We start from the raw sequence: 15999 nt of genomic DNA on the forward strand, positions 1-15999 counted from the left end.
GTAGATCGGGTGTATAATTTTATTGTGCCTTTGGCCAAGCACAACACCAATTGCGAAGCCACTTGCATCACACATCAACTCAAAAGGCAGGAACCAATCAGGAGTAATAATAACAGGAGCAGAAGTGAGACACTTCTTCAATTCATTAAATGCCTTTTGGCACTTGTCATCAAATACAAACTTAGCCTCTTTTTCAAGAAGCTTGCACATCGGGTTAGCAATCTTAGAGAAATCTTTGATGAAATGCTTGTAAAACCCAGCATGTCCTAAGAAACTCCGGACACCTTTGACTGATACAAGTGGAGGAAGCTTTGCAATAACATCTATCTTCACTTGATCGACCTCAATCCCCTTTTCAGGGATTTTATGACCGAGGACAATCCCTTCCTTCACCATAAAATGGCACTTCTCCTAATTTAGCACAAAGTGCGTCTCTTCACTTCTCCTAATTTAGTACAAGGCGTGTCAATACAATCATTGAACGAATCACCTACAACAGAAAAATCATCCATAAACACCTCCAAGAAGTCTTCTACAATGTCAGAAAAGATTGACATCATACACCTCTGAAAAGTTGCTGGTGCATTATACAACCTAAAGGGCCTTCGGCTGAACGCAAATGTCCCATAAGGACAAGTGAACGTCGTCTTTTCTTAATCTTCTAAGGCAATGTTGATCTGATTATAGTCAGAGTACCCATCTAAGTAGCAATAGTAAGACCTCCCAGCCAGCCTATCAAGCATCTGATCAATGAAAGGCATGGGAATATGGTCCTGTAGTCCATGCAAACACGCCATCCAGTAACTGTACGAGTGGGAATCAACTCATTATTTGCATTAGGTACCACAGTGATACCTCCCTTCTTTGGAACACATTGAGCTGGACTTACCCACTTGCTGTCTGCAATCGGATACACTACCCTAGCATCTAACCACTTTATGATCTTTTTTTTCAAGACCTCTTGCATGTTTTGGTTCAATCTCCGCTGATGTTCAACACTTGGCTTGCTGTCCTTCTCTAGTTGAATTTTATGCTCACAAATACCAGAAGGAATACCCCGAATGTCTGCTATGGTCCAACCAATAGCACGCCTATACTCGCGAAAAAGCTCTAATAATCGTTCAATCTATTCCTTAGTCAATAATGCTGAAAAATTACTGGCAATGTCTTATTCCAACCAAGGAACTCATAGCTCAAGTGTGATGGGAGCTGCTTAAGCTCAAGCTTTGGTGGCTCAATAATAGAAGGCTTAGCTGGTGGAGTTATTCTATTTGCAAGGTCAAGATTAAGCTTTCTTGGATGGTAAGTGTAAGAACCCAGACCCTCAGGCGCATTTACAGTTTTCACGTAGCCCTTCATATTATCAGCATCAAATTTCACCAGAATAGCAGCAAGAGCTTCTCCCAAACTTTTTTCTTCCATTTTATGTTCGACAGCGTCATCAATCCCATCAAACGAATCAATAACCGAGATATTCTCATAAGCACTTGGAAACTTCATCCCCTTGCTTGCTTGGAAAGTCACCTCTTTATCATTCACTCGGAACTTGATCTCGTTCTTTTCAGAGTCCATAAGCGCCCTGCCCGTAGCAAGGAAGAATGTTCCCCAGATGATGGGAATATCTTTATCAAATGCACAATCCCGAATAACGAAATCTGTAGGCAACATGAACTTACCCACTTGTACCAACACATCATCCACAACCCCAACTAGCCTCTTGATGGATCTGTCCGCCATTTGTAATCGCATAGAAGTCGGTCTAGGCATTCGTAATCCTAATTGCTTGTAAATAGCAAGAGGCATTAGATTAATACTCGCCCCATTATCACACAAAGCACGAGCGAAAGCATGATGCCCAATATTACACGGAATGATAAATGCCCCTGGATCTCCCTGTTTCTGAACTGTGGTGGAAGCAATAATTTAACTCATGCGATGAGTTAGATTCACTGTCTCATGTTGAACAGACCTTTTCTTTGTAAGCAGGTCTTTCACGAACTTAGCAAATCCGGACATCTCTTTCACATCATCTAAGAATGAAAAATTCACCGTTAACTACTTCAACTGATCATAGAACTTTTGACACTGAGCATCATCATTTTTCTTTACCAACCTTTGAGGAAATGGAGGTTTTGCTTTGTACATCTGAGTCATTCTTTTTTGCCAACCTTTGAGGAAAGGGAGGTTTTGCTTTGTACATCTGAGTCAAAGGGCGAAGAGCTCCTTTTATCGTCTGTTTCCTAGTATCAATAGCAACATCTGGAATATCAATAACTTTTTGTTCACCACGAACCTCATCATCCACAATAGGCACATCAAACTGCACCTCTTCTTCCTCATTAATCGGATCTCGATCAACCACCTTCTTGTCAGCACGTTGAAGTATTTTACCACTTCTCGCGCTAATAGCAAAAGTACGCTCCACACTACCACCGCCATTCTTAGGATTTGGAATAGTATCACTAGGAAGTCCTCCTTTTCTAGCAGGATACTGCTTTCTAAAAAGGTCACGCATCTGCTGTTCAAGGTTTCGAATAGCCGCTGAGTGAGAAACCACTGTCTCTGATAGCCCAGATAATGTCTTTTCATTATTCATCTGACTTGCCAATACTTTTTCAAGTATTGACTCCAACCTTGAACTAATTTGATCATTAGACTGCCCTTTTAGTGGAATGTAGGGGTTGGAACTTCTGTTTTCGAAGTTACCATTATTGTTGTTGTATCTACCTTAGTTCAATCCACCATAGTTGTTATTGTAGTTCCCTTGGTTGTTGTTGTATGCACCCTACCCTTGTTGAGGTCTCCAGTATCTTTGAATTGGACCAGGGACATCCCATTTTGCTATGTTGTCTGCGTAGTGAACATTCTTAACTGGCGAAGGGGGATCCTCTTGATATAGACCTTCTTAGACTTGGTACATGCCAGGCGGCATGCCTGAGATATCTTCACAAACGTTTACCTTTTTTGCCTCTCTATCATCCAATCTCTTCATCAGTAAAGAGATATTGGTGGCCAGCTGTGCCAAAGTCTGCCGTGTCTCCTGGCTATCCTTCACAATATTTTAGATCAATGGCGTCCCAAGTGATAAACCATCAGAACAACTTGAATGCCATGCTTGACTGTGTGTAGTCAATTGATCAAGTATATCAGTAATATTCGTATATGACTTATTCATGAAACAACCACCAACAACATTATTGGTGATTGCTTGAGTCATAGGATCCAACCCTCTGTAGAACTTCTCCTTCAGAATATGATCTGGGAAACCATGGTTCGGACTCCTATCCAAGTATTCTTTGTACCTCTCCCAAGCTTCAAAAAGTTACTCCCCATGACGTTGTTTGAATTCGTTAATCTGATCACGAATCTCAGCTCTTTTACTTGGGGGATAACACTTCCTGAGAAACACTTTGACCATCTCTTCCCATATCGCAATAGAGTATCGGGGTAGATTTGTGAACCATTTTCTTGCATCTCCGGCTAATGAATATTTGAAGAGAGCCGAATAGCTTCTTGAGACACACCCCTTTGGATATGATGAGAGCATACCCCCAGAAAGTTTGTTATATGCTGGTAAGGATCATCATCGATTGCATTCCGAAAGTATCCCTCTTGTTTGAGTATATGATATAGGGACTGGTCAAACTTAATAGTAGCAGCAGTCACCCTAGGATGAACTATTGCAGATGCAAAGTCTTCCTTTATATCTGACTTATCACCAAAAACGTTGTCGACTGGAAGTGCATCGTCTGCCATAATCAACTGGTTTACAAGGTAGCAAACAAGGTGTGTTGGAATAGGACAAAGACTTTAAGAAGAGTAAACACTATTTAGTAATTTCAAAATCGTATTCCCCGGCAATAGCACAAAATTTTTGATAAGCTCAATTTACACCTTTTATTAGCGTAAAGCGGACGATGTCAAATAGAGTAACCCAATAAATTTGGGGTCGAATCCCACAGAGAATATGGTGTCAAAAGTTTACTAAATGAGTATTATATGAATCTTGCAGTCCTGGTGTATTCCAGAGAAAAGGATTTTATAAGAGGTTTGGTTTGTGGACTAATTTAGATTGACTAGCAATTTAAAGTTGTAACAATATGGGTAAAAAGAACCAATGTTGTGTTCCCTTCAGATAAAGTGTATGATCATAGGTCTTGATCTTGATATACTTCTAATGGATCGTTGTATGAATGCACTTAACCTCTATGTGAATCTAGACTATTTCCCAATAAGAAAAGATTATTTCTTTCTATGCTTTTCCCAAAGATAAGAAAGTACGCATGAAGAACGGTTAATTATGCCAAGTAAATTCCTCTTATTCCTAAGTGAATTTATTAAACAAGGTTTAAAGCCTTGAGTTCTTTTTATCTGTTCTTACCAAACCCTAGTTATTATTCCAAATAAACCAAAGTTTATGGCGTTAGCTAATTTTTGCAACCACTAACTATATGATTAAAACGAAGAACAAATAAACCTTAACAATCCATTATGCGTATATCAATCACAATCCCCAATCACAAAACACCCATCCTTGGGTTCGCAACCTTAGTAAAGGTGTTTAGCTACTCATGACAAAGAACAAAAAATAAAAGATTGAGGAATTCATAATTTCTTACTTTTGATGAAATGAGAATTTAATAATACTTGAATTGATGTTTGCAAGCTCCCAAAAAAAAAAAGGAATATTCAATGCTCTAAGTCAAGAGTCAAAATATAACAGCTAATAATAAACAAAACCCTACATTGGACTATTTATAGGTTTCAAAAACGTAAAAATTACAAAATTTGCGCTTAAGTCCCAGGCGGCAACTTATACGATCTGTATAACATTACATAGACAATTTAAAAATTATACGACCTTCAGTCTTCACTTCTTCAGAGAAAAACACGAACTGGTATTACACGGTTCGTATAAAATTAAACGGCTTGTTTAACTAGCCCGTGAAACTCCTTCTTCAAACGAGCTTTCTGTCTCGTTTTCAATCCTTCAACACATCCAACTATATGGCCCGTATAATATTATATGGTCCGTATAAGTTGCTCGTATCTCAACATCTTCCAACTTTGACATTCTGTTGCCTTGTTCTCTTTTATATGACCCCAGACACGGTCCGTATAATATTGTACGGACCGTGAAAGTCAATCTCTGTGCAATTTTCTGCAACTTTTAGTTTCCGAACCTGAACTTTATGATTTACCTGAAACACAACAAACACACATCAAAGCAATACATACTTGCTTAAAAACAAGTAAAACTTCTCGTAAAAAGGTATCGAATGTGCCACAATTTCCCGACACATCAAGGGGTATCATCAATCTCAAAGTCGAGATATGGATTCTATCAACTAATTATTAATTCACAAATGTATTTTGTCATTATCCAATTTACCAGAAATACATAGACTCGCAATTGAGTCGTACCTTTTAATAAATCAAAATAATGAACAAATCACATTGATCGTAATAATTATATCAAGGTTAAGAGTATAAGTACATTTAATGAACTAGAGAATTTGTTTTATATATTCAGTACAAAAACGCTTATCTTTTCTTGGTCCGTTCAATACATACAAAATATTCTAGCAGAAGAAGACGGAACTATACCGTTCCCATAATGAAGATACTTTATATTTAATCTTGTGCTACAATCATACCGATGACTTTGTCCAATTTCCATCTTATTTTGTGAATATAAACTTTATACTTATAAGAACCGATGATTTAATTTTTCGTGTATAAGCTAAACTCTATACACTAAATCATCTACTATATAAGTAAAGGACACACACACTAATATATGATCTATTTAACTCTTTATTAAAAAATGAATAAATAATTGTTCTATAATAAATACTATATCCAAACACATGGTTAATAGTCTATATCGCCACAATCTCCCACTTTGACTTTTAACAATGACAATTGTTAGAATATACCATGTCTAAACGCATGGTTAATGGTATATACCTCAACAATCTCCCACTTAGACTTTTAACCATGCATTTACAACTTTCATATGTATTCCTTTTGCATAAATACCAAAAGTCTTAGCCAATAAGCTCTTTGCAAAAATAAAACTTGCGAAGTTGTTTCGTGATGCAACTTCGTCTAGTAGTGCTTCATCGTAACTGATCAATTCTGTACTAAGATCTTCATGGATCCTATTATGAAACTCTCCCAAAAGGGTATTTCTTTTCAGGATACTATCATGAAACTATCCTAAGAGTATACACCGAACCGATCTTGATTATTGTTCTCCTACTACGACTAAGTACTATTACTATTATAGTCACACTATCATATTCCTGAATCTTCATATTATCTTTCATTGCCTTTCGGTATTGAAATATTAACGACTTCATAGTGTTATTTGCTCAACATCACTCCCACTACTTAAAGGGAGTGAATTTCCTTATGCCTATTAATGTTTCTTCCACTACTTAAATGTAACAGAACGTCAATCCTGACTTGTCGGTTAGATGTTCTTGAACTTTTGAATTTTTTAGATGACTCATTTGCTATTTCTTTACTTAGTTCCTATAAAACTAGTTTACTTCTAGGAACTTGGTTTATTAAATAGTCCTTTTCTAAAAATTTGGCATTTGTGTGATGCAACCATAATGAATATTCACTCAACACATAAATTTAAAACCCGATGGAGACTAGCTCGGATGGAGAGTATACTTTTAATTTAAGCCAAGTGAATATCATTATCCCTAGTTTCAAGTCGATCCAACATATAACTCGGATGGAGAGTTAATATACATTTTTTCAATAGTTATCCATAACTAGTGATTATACATTGTGCAAAACCAAACAAATTTTAAAATATGTCCCATAATGTTCGTGTTGCTTTCGAAATGGAGGAAGACCTAAAGTCAACACATAAATTCATTATTTCACTAGTATTTAGTCATGCAAACCATAGAAAACAATTTCTATCACCTCTAGATCATAGCCGAGTTATTTTCCCTTAAAATTATCTTTTTTGACCCAACACGAAAATTAATACAAGTTATCAAAACACTATCTAAACAACTCGAATCACCGACAAACAACATGATTCATTATTTCACTAATTTAGCGGGAAGTATTGATTATTGGTGTTTTTCCTTAAAATAATTTTCATGGACCTACCCATTTCAGGTCAATTAGAGTTCGTAATATTCCAGATCTCTAAATCTATGATCAAATTAGGAAAATAATTGATTCAGATGACTCAAGGAAAAATAATCTGATCTATATTATCATATATCAATTCATATTAAATCATCATGTGTAATCATGTTCCAGATTTAACATAAATATAACCGATATAAAGAATATCATTTTCTTACTTAAAACAAATTTTAATCCGACAAAGTACCTAATACTCATCTTAGACGATCTCGAATGCCAAAAACGACATCCATCATCGCAAATGCACTTTTTACCAAGCAAGAACAGGATATATGCAAGTCTAGAACTAAATTAACATATATTTTATCTCCAAAATCATAACCAAATTTAAGATAACCGTTTTAGGCATAGCAAGGGATTAAATAATTCGATTTAGGTTTCTATTCTCCTTTTATAATTATCCCACGAGCTCAAGGTATACATTGTGTCCTCTTCTTCCTAAGACACAACACCTACTTACAACAAATCGGCTCTTCGATTAATACACATGAGAATCCAAGATATTATATTTCCCCCTTTCGGGTGAAAATTTCGATATCTCTTCTCATTAATTAATTAAGTGTTACTAGTATCTAAAGGCACATCTTCTATCAGTAGATAAAACACCACCACTAGCATACACTTATTCGTGACAATTTTTCACAATACATTGAGAATATGCAATGACTCAAATAAATAAATCACATTAGTGAATCCTATATATTAATCATAAATTTCAATTCATGGATCAATATAATCTCATGTATAAAGCTATTAAGAATTACAATGATTTCAAATAAATAAACCAATTTGGTAACTATTTACTAATCACAAAACCTTAATTTATACAATTTTATAGGCATATGTGAGAAAATAAGAAAAATTACTCATGTAATTATAACGTTTAAGGCTGATATCCATTTTGATGCAACAATCAAGTCACAGACTTCGAAATAACATGTTGGTCATGGTGGGCCACCGCTTTAAAAAAAAAAACTTAACAGAGGAGAAAACCAAAACAAAATTGATTTTGGTATGCCAAGGTGGCAAAAGGAATGGCTTATAGCCATAAACCCATTTGTTTGGAAGCATGCCTAAACCAACAAAACATAAAAAATGTTTTTCTGCCCTAAACTCCTCTTCTTGTATTTTCTTATTTTTAATTTCGACCAATCAACATAAAGGTAGAATAGAAATCTTTGACTCCATCCCCCCCCAAAAATTACGGGTTTTCACACCGCCACCAAACCCTAGTTTCCTTTTTCCAGTTCATCAAAATTTCAGTAAACAGAACTGATAACCAATCAATAATTAAAAGAATTCATGAAGCGCTAAAACAATTTCTGTACAATAGCCGCAAGGACAGTTCATAACAGCTTCCGTATCTTATGATTTTCTCATGAGAAAACTACAAATCTTGAATCGTATATATGATCGCACACATACACACATCCTTCATAGGTTATCTATATACATTTAAAGCGCGCTTCGATGCTAATTGATTTAAATCGCGTGATAATGGAAGAAGAAATGTAATGATCGAATCCTGTAATGTAATATAAACACAACACATAATCAAGATATTAATCAAACATAAAATCGATACTTATCTCTCTTGGAAGCTTAATGCAACGCTTAATCTAGCCTTCAAGCACGAGCAAAAACCATCCACGTCACCATCCTCCGGGGCCCATCGTCTTCACCGTGTATCCCGAATCCTCAGAACGTAATACTTTACGCAATAAAGATTCCCACTAAAGAACAATAATCACTTAGGGAATTAAATTCCGCTTTTACATACACACGCTTAGCAGGTAAACCCTAGCCAAAAACGTAGCTCTTTCCTAACCCACCAAGAATATTATTTTTTTTCCTTTTTATTTTTTCTTGTTCTGAATATTCAGTACAAAGAGTGGACTACGTATTTAATAACGAGGCTTCCTATTGTGGTATTAATTAATATGGAATGAATTAATCCTACCACAAAAAAATTACAATTTATTCCACTAGAAACTCAGAATCGCACCCTCTCGTTTAATTTCGAAATCCTTCATTAAAAACTTATTTAACTCCCCATGTTAAGATTACAGACACTGTAAATAAATAAATTAAATTACCGACAATTTAATTCATCGACTAATTTAATCCTTTATATTTCTCGCTAACTTACATCATGTGACTAACATACAAAATCCAATTGTGGTTTCCACATGAGACTTATAAGCATCCATAAAGCGTATCATCAATCTCAAAAAGTCGAGACACCTGACTTATCAACTAATTATTATTTCACAAATGTAATTTGCCATTATCCAATTTACCAGGAATACATAGACCCGCAATTGAGTCGTACCTTTTTAATAAATCAAAATAATGAACAAATCACATTGATCATAATAATTATATCAAGATTAAGAGTATAAGTACATTTAATGAACTAAAGAATTTGTTTTTATATATTCAGTACAAAAATACTTCTCTCTACTTGGTCCGTTCAATACATACAAAATGTACTAGACACAAGACGGAAATATACTGCTCCCATAATGAAGATACATTCTATTAATTGGCTACAATCATACCGATGGCTTTTGTCCATCTCCATCTTAGATTGTGAACATAAATTTTATACTTATAAGAATCGACGTATTTAATCTTCCGTGTATAAGCTAAACTCTATACACTAAATCATCTACTATATAAGTAATGGACACACATACTAGTACATGATCTATTTAATTCTTTATTAAACAATGAATAAATAATTGTTCTATAATAAATACTATATCCAAACACATGGTTAATAGTATATATATCCCAACATGTACTGATAAAATTAGTCACAATTGTGGTGATGCTTGGGGGGTGAAAAAAGAGGTGGACAGATGAGGGAGCTACGAATTTTTATTTAAGAGTTCTGGATTATAATTTTTTTTACATATGAAATGAATTTTTAATTTAATACAAATATAGGATTTCAGCCAAAGCTACTAGGTTATATCGAACCCGTAGCTAAATTCAAGATTTGCAGTTTACTGTTTTCCTTATTAGTTGCCATGATTTTGCATTTCCTCTTTTATAACTACTTTGATTTGCTACACTCGAGCCGAGGATCTTCTAGAAACAGTCCCTATTTACCTCCACGAGGTAGGTGTAAGGTCTGCGAAAATTCTACCCTCCTCAAACCTCACTTGTGGAATTACACTGGTATGTTGCAATTTATGGATTCTAAATTTCAAGCTTTTGGATTTTGAAAATTTTCATATGTACATATTTAATAGATTTCTCAACGAATATACGATGTTTGAACTGAAGTTATCGGGTTATGTCGAACTCATACCTTAGCTCCGTTCCGTAGATGAAATTATGTAATTACAAGAGGAGAGTGAATTGTAACTTACTCGACTAATTAAAAGTGTTTTTCATGTCTTAACTTCCAGTCCGATGAAAAATCCCGTTTTACCACAAGCTACACAAAATTTCATAATATTAGGAAAGACACGAGTGATAATTTTGTACCAAATGCAGAGTTCATTGTCTAATTTATATATATATTGAGGATTTCCCAGATGTCCCAAAGAACTGAAGTCGATGGAATATTTTCCATACGTTGTAGAATCTAACTAATTAATTATAAGATCAGCCTATTATGGAAAATGGTACTTGCATAACATTCCTTCCTTTTCAATTTATATGACACCGTTTGACTTGGCACAAAATTTAAGAAAGAAATGAACACTTTTAAAGTTTGTGATTTAAAACAAATTTTAGTCATTTGTATAACTGTAAATTATTTCATTAAGATAATTAAGGTAAAAGGGAAATTTTAGAATTAAATTGGGACGGAGGGAGTATCCATATTTTCGGGTTCTCAAAATGGCTCGGAAACACGTATCAAGTAATTAAGATGCTCACTTTGACCAAGGATGCAAATTTAGATTCTCGTAATCGCATATTAAAAAAAGAATCATATATTTAAGCTCAATCTAAACAGAATCATAATTACCATTTTAACTTGTCGAGAGAATTTCTAAACTATGATATAACCGTATAACCAATGAAAAGTAATGCACTTTCTATATAGAGCTAACCCCCATCTTTATAATAATTTTCCAATAGAGAAGTTAAGATCATAATTCCACGAGAGAGAAAAAAAAAAGGCGAGATCAATTTCTAGTGCTTCTTCATCAATCTCACTAATTTTTATAATTCTATTAAGTGTTGATCTCTTTGGTGCAAATTTAAGAGCAAGTGCGATCACCCCACTAATTAAAAAAGCTTGCGATTTATGTAATGTAAAAGATTTTTGCTACAATGTTTTGACAGAAAATCCAGAGGCAAATAGGGCAATAACAAGGTTCGTAGATGTTGCAATTCAATTGGCATATACAAACTACACAAATATTCACAGGAAGGTTCTCGCAATCACTACAAATGAAACAAATCCAGCACTTAAGCAAATGTACAAGCAGTGTCTTCATCAGTATATGCTTATGAAAAAAAGATTTTGAGTTTTTACTTGAAACTTTGGTCATGAAAGGTGATATGGGTCAAGCGATTATTGTGGCACAGGATGATTTATTTGTTTGTATGAGTTTATTTACGCAGTCACCAGCTTCTCCAAATCCCTTTGCTCAGGACAATGATAATATAGCTTCCTTCTTAGAACTTATTAGGGATATTTCTTTCATACCACTTTGATTATATTGGTTCATGAATACGAAGTAATATAACAGTATCACGTAGTTTCTTATTCCTTGATGTGTATTACTATCTATTGCCTTATTATTTTATTTTTCTATATCTTGTTATTTTGCTATCTCTTTTCTGATATTATTGTGCTAGAGGTAAGGTCTGCATGCATCCTACCCTCCCCAGACCTACTGGGTTTGTTGTTGTTGTTGAATAAGAAGTAATGAAGTATGTAATGTTTTTTTCTAATATAATTGTATGGTTCGGTTTCTCTGCCATATGTATGGAATGAAAGATCAAAAGTTTTTTATGGCATTGAATCATATTTGTTGCGAGATATTTATGACAAATAGATCTGTTACAAGATTGTAACAGTCTTATGACATAATTCATAAATGTGGACGAAATTTATGACGAATTTATAAAAAAATCGTCCTTCCGTTCTTATAGTGGCCGGTACTCTATATAAAAGAAGTTCTATCAGCGACCCCTTCTATGAGGCTCTTTACCCTCTATTTGGATGGTTGTTTCCCGGGGTTCATTAATGTACAGTATGGTATGGTATAGTATGGTGTTGTATTGTATTGCACTGTATTAATGTAACACAATGTTTGGATAGACTGTATCGTTTGTTATGGTTTAATAACATTTATATTGTTTGATTTGATTGTATGACACTGTATAATAACTTATAAGTTTACTAAAATATCCTTAATTCTTAATTAAAAATTAGTTTATATATATATATATATATATATATATATATATATATTAATAAAAGTAAAAGAATAAAATATGAACTTTAAAAATAAGTAGGTAATGGGTGGTAAGGTCGGGGGTAGCGGAGTGGGTGGTAGGTGTAGGGGAGCGGGTGGTAAGGTGGTGGTTAGGCGAGTGGTCAGTGAGGGTGGGTTAGGTTGTGAGACGAGGGTGGGGCGGTGGGGGCGGCGAGGGGAGTGGTGAGTAGCGGGTGGTGGTGAGACGAGGGTGGGGTAAGGCGAGTGGTAGGCAGGGCGATCCGGGAGATGGTCCGTGGTCTTTTCAGGTGAAAAAAAAAAGGTGGTGGTACACCGTAAGTTTTTGTCGAGGGTGCGAGGGGTGGGGTAGGCACATAAGTGGTAAAATTTACCCTGGGGTATATACACCGTGGAGGGTGTGTTCGGCGAACACCTCGGTCGAGTGGTATCCGCCCGGGGGGTAAAGTGGGGGTATAATCGAGAAATGAAATATGTAACTACGGAAAAATCACCAAATCTATGGTTACAAAAATTGAAACTTTTCATAGTTATATAATCATGGGATGAACCACGGGTTTACAACACCATACCACATAATTTTAAGAACAATGGAAACAAATATGATTTCATAGAAAACCATACATTAATGAACCACGGGAAACCACCATACAAACAGGGGGTTAGGCAAAGGATTTCTCGATCAACTAGTAATTGCATGAATAAAGCGACTAAACAAACAAACATAAACTTATTTAGAAGCACACTAAATATGAGTACGATTTCAACAAAGAAATAAATTATTTTTACAATTTGATTTATTTTATGGATGAAACAAAAAGAGCAGGATTATATATGTGTTAAACCCATACTCATTTCCCTAATTAGTTGATGCTTAGTGAAAATTGAGCTCTTAAATCTAATTGGAATGCCAATTGCTAAATATGACATGTTAACATTCTTCCTCTTTTTTTCCTTTTTGCCTCCATACAAACAATATTAATACAAAGTGTGCATCATGAGAGGAAAACTTTCCCTGCAAAGATAGTTTGGCAAATGCAAAAATCATTTCAAGATTTAATGTGAATCACTTAATAGTGTAAGCGAAGGCAAAACAAAGTTTTTAACTCTTAAAGACGGATAATAATGCTTTTTACATTAGAGATACTCTCAAGTGACTACACATAATAACTGAAATTAGTAGCCCCGAAACACAAGACTAATAACACCACATAACATGTTAAATTTCATCAATTGGTTCGAGCTCCATAGTGAGCAATTTCACTTTTTTGGATGCAATTATACCAGCACTAACACACCGGGTCCGATCAGATTTCCGAAGTTAAGCGTGCTTGGACGAAAGCAGTATCAGGATATTGGGTGACCCCCTGCCCCCGGGAAGTCTTCGTGTTACATCCCTCCTTTTGAAAAGGAGTCATGGAGTAACGGTAAAGTTGACTCTGAGCGTGGGAGCAACCACTAGTATCGATGAGTTATAACATTTCTTAGTTTTGATGATTTGACAAATGAGCGAAGGACCAGGTCCTCCATCAGGTCCCATTGGAGTACTGCATTGTTCAGGCAGAACTGCAGTAGCACAGCTGTATGTGTGCTAGAAACTAATAGCACTTGAAAAGTCACCATCCATGGTCACATGTTTCTCACATGCTCTCTATATTAGCCTTATATATATAAAACATGTTGGGATTATTTGACCTAACACTTGCAAAACCTAGATGGCTATATTTCTCTCCAAATGTGGCAGCTACCTTTCTTAAGGTGCCCACACGAACAAGATCTCAACAATTAGAGAGACCACTTCCTGCCATTGAAGACATCTGAAGTCTCTAGGGGATAGTAGAGTCCTGTTTCATGTTCTTAGTTTGTAATTCCTACACTGCTTATCAAGAAGCATCATACTAGGACAGATTTCAATCTTTGTAACTTTGTTTTCTTGGCTAGTTAATATGTGTATCGCTTGAGTCGTTGGTTGTGAGGTAGTCAAGACTTGAAGCTCAGAATGTAGTTATTGTAAAGGTGTTTGCAATAGGTGTGGGGATTGGATTAGGATTAAGAGTTTAATTCCTAGGTTGCAATAGGTTGTAATCTGAAGTTTCTTAGTTTAGTGAAGTTGGAAATCCTACTAGGGTAGGTCGTGGTTTTTAATCCCTTGAGCAAGGAGTTCTCCACGTAAATATCTTGCCTTATTTTCTTTCCATCACTATCTGTGAAAATAGTTTAGGGACCAGGTCCCCTAGACTGTTTTAGCAAACTTTCAGGTTGTGAACTAGCAAACTGTGAACCCATAGGTTCTATTAATTGGTATCAGAGCAAGGACTTTCTAAAAGGGTAACACCTAGAAAGGATCCTCTTATGGCCAGTTCACCAGACACAAAGAAGGGCGAATCTAACACAATACTACCAAGATTCAATGTAGAATATCGTAAATGATGGAAGGCAAGAGTGCAAAAGGTTATAGAAATGAGGATAGTGAGCCTATTCAAGATCTTGGGGGAGGAGAGTCAAAGAAAGATGACTCAAAAAGCGACGACACCAACATGGAGTTTTTCACTCCAAGATTTCAAAATATGGCTTGAAGAAATAGTGGGATCCCAAAGAAAGGAAGATCCAGCAGAAACTACAAAGAAAATAATTGTTGGCACAAGTGTGGAAGGCATAAGCACCTCTCAAAAGAATGCTCTTCTCATATACAGATTCATTACAAAAATCACACTGAAAACACAGCTGCATGGAACCAGGTTCCTGTCAAGAAAGCCAACAGAAGAAATGTAGCTGAGCGCGTTGTGAAGCAAGCCATGGCTGCCCAAAAAGACTTCTTCAAAGAAATCTGAAGATGACCAAGGTAATATAACTATGATGGGTGTTGATAATGAACTGGCAAAAAATGATATCCTTGAAGACCACAACTTCAGCTCCCTCTGCAAGTCAATAAAGAAGACTTGGAAAACCAAAGGAGTAATCATCACCAAATTTGAAGATCTGATCACTGAAGGAGTTGTCAATGATCTCATAATCTGTGAGCAAAATGAGAGATATCAAGGAAAATGCAAAGAAGAAAAAGAGGAAGACCAGGTTCCTTACAACAAAGTATCTAGTTTTGATACTCAAAAGGATCTGGAAAGCTACTCTTAGAAAAAGCTGATATCTCTTGCAGACCTCCTGATTAATATCTACCATGGCTTGAGTGATGTGTTTGAGCAAGCTAGAAATAACGGGACTGTATCCATAGTGAATCTCAAGAAACAAGTTAATAAGGAGACCAGAGGAAATGCCTTGGCAATCAATCAAATGAAGAAGTTAACTTACACTTCTCCTAGACTAAAATAGGAGATCAGTGAGATTCATCTTGAGATTAAGAAAGAACTTGGAAAGGCCAAAGAAAATTTCATTG

General features: G+C 35.6%; 1 pseudogene; it reads left to right on the forward strand.

Annotated features, from left to right (window-relative positions):
• The first annotated feature begins 13878 nt into the window (after nt 1–13878).
• On the forward strand, nt 13879–14006 carry LOC132038696 (5S ribosomal RNA; annotated as a pseudogene).
• Nucleotides 14007–15999: the final 1993 nt, after the last annotated feature.

This window comes from Lycium ferocissimum, chromosome 11, assembly GCF_029784015.1.
Source record: "Lycium ferocissimum isolate CSIRO_LF1 chromosome 11, AGI_CSIRO_Lferr_CH_V1, whole genome shotgun sequence".
Lineage (NCBI taxonomy): Eukaryota > Viridiplantae > Streptophyta > Magnoliopsida > Solanales > Solanaceae > Lycium > Lycium ferocissimum.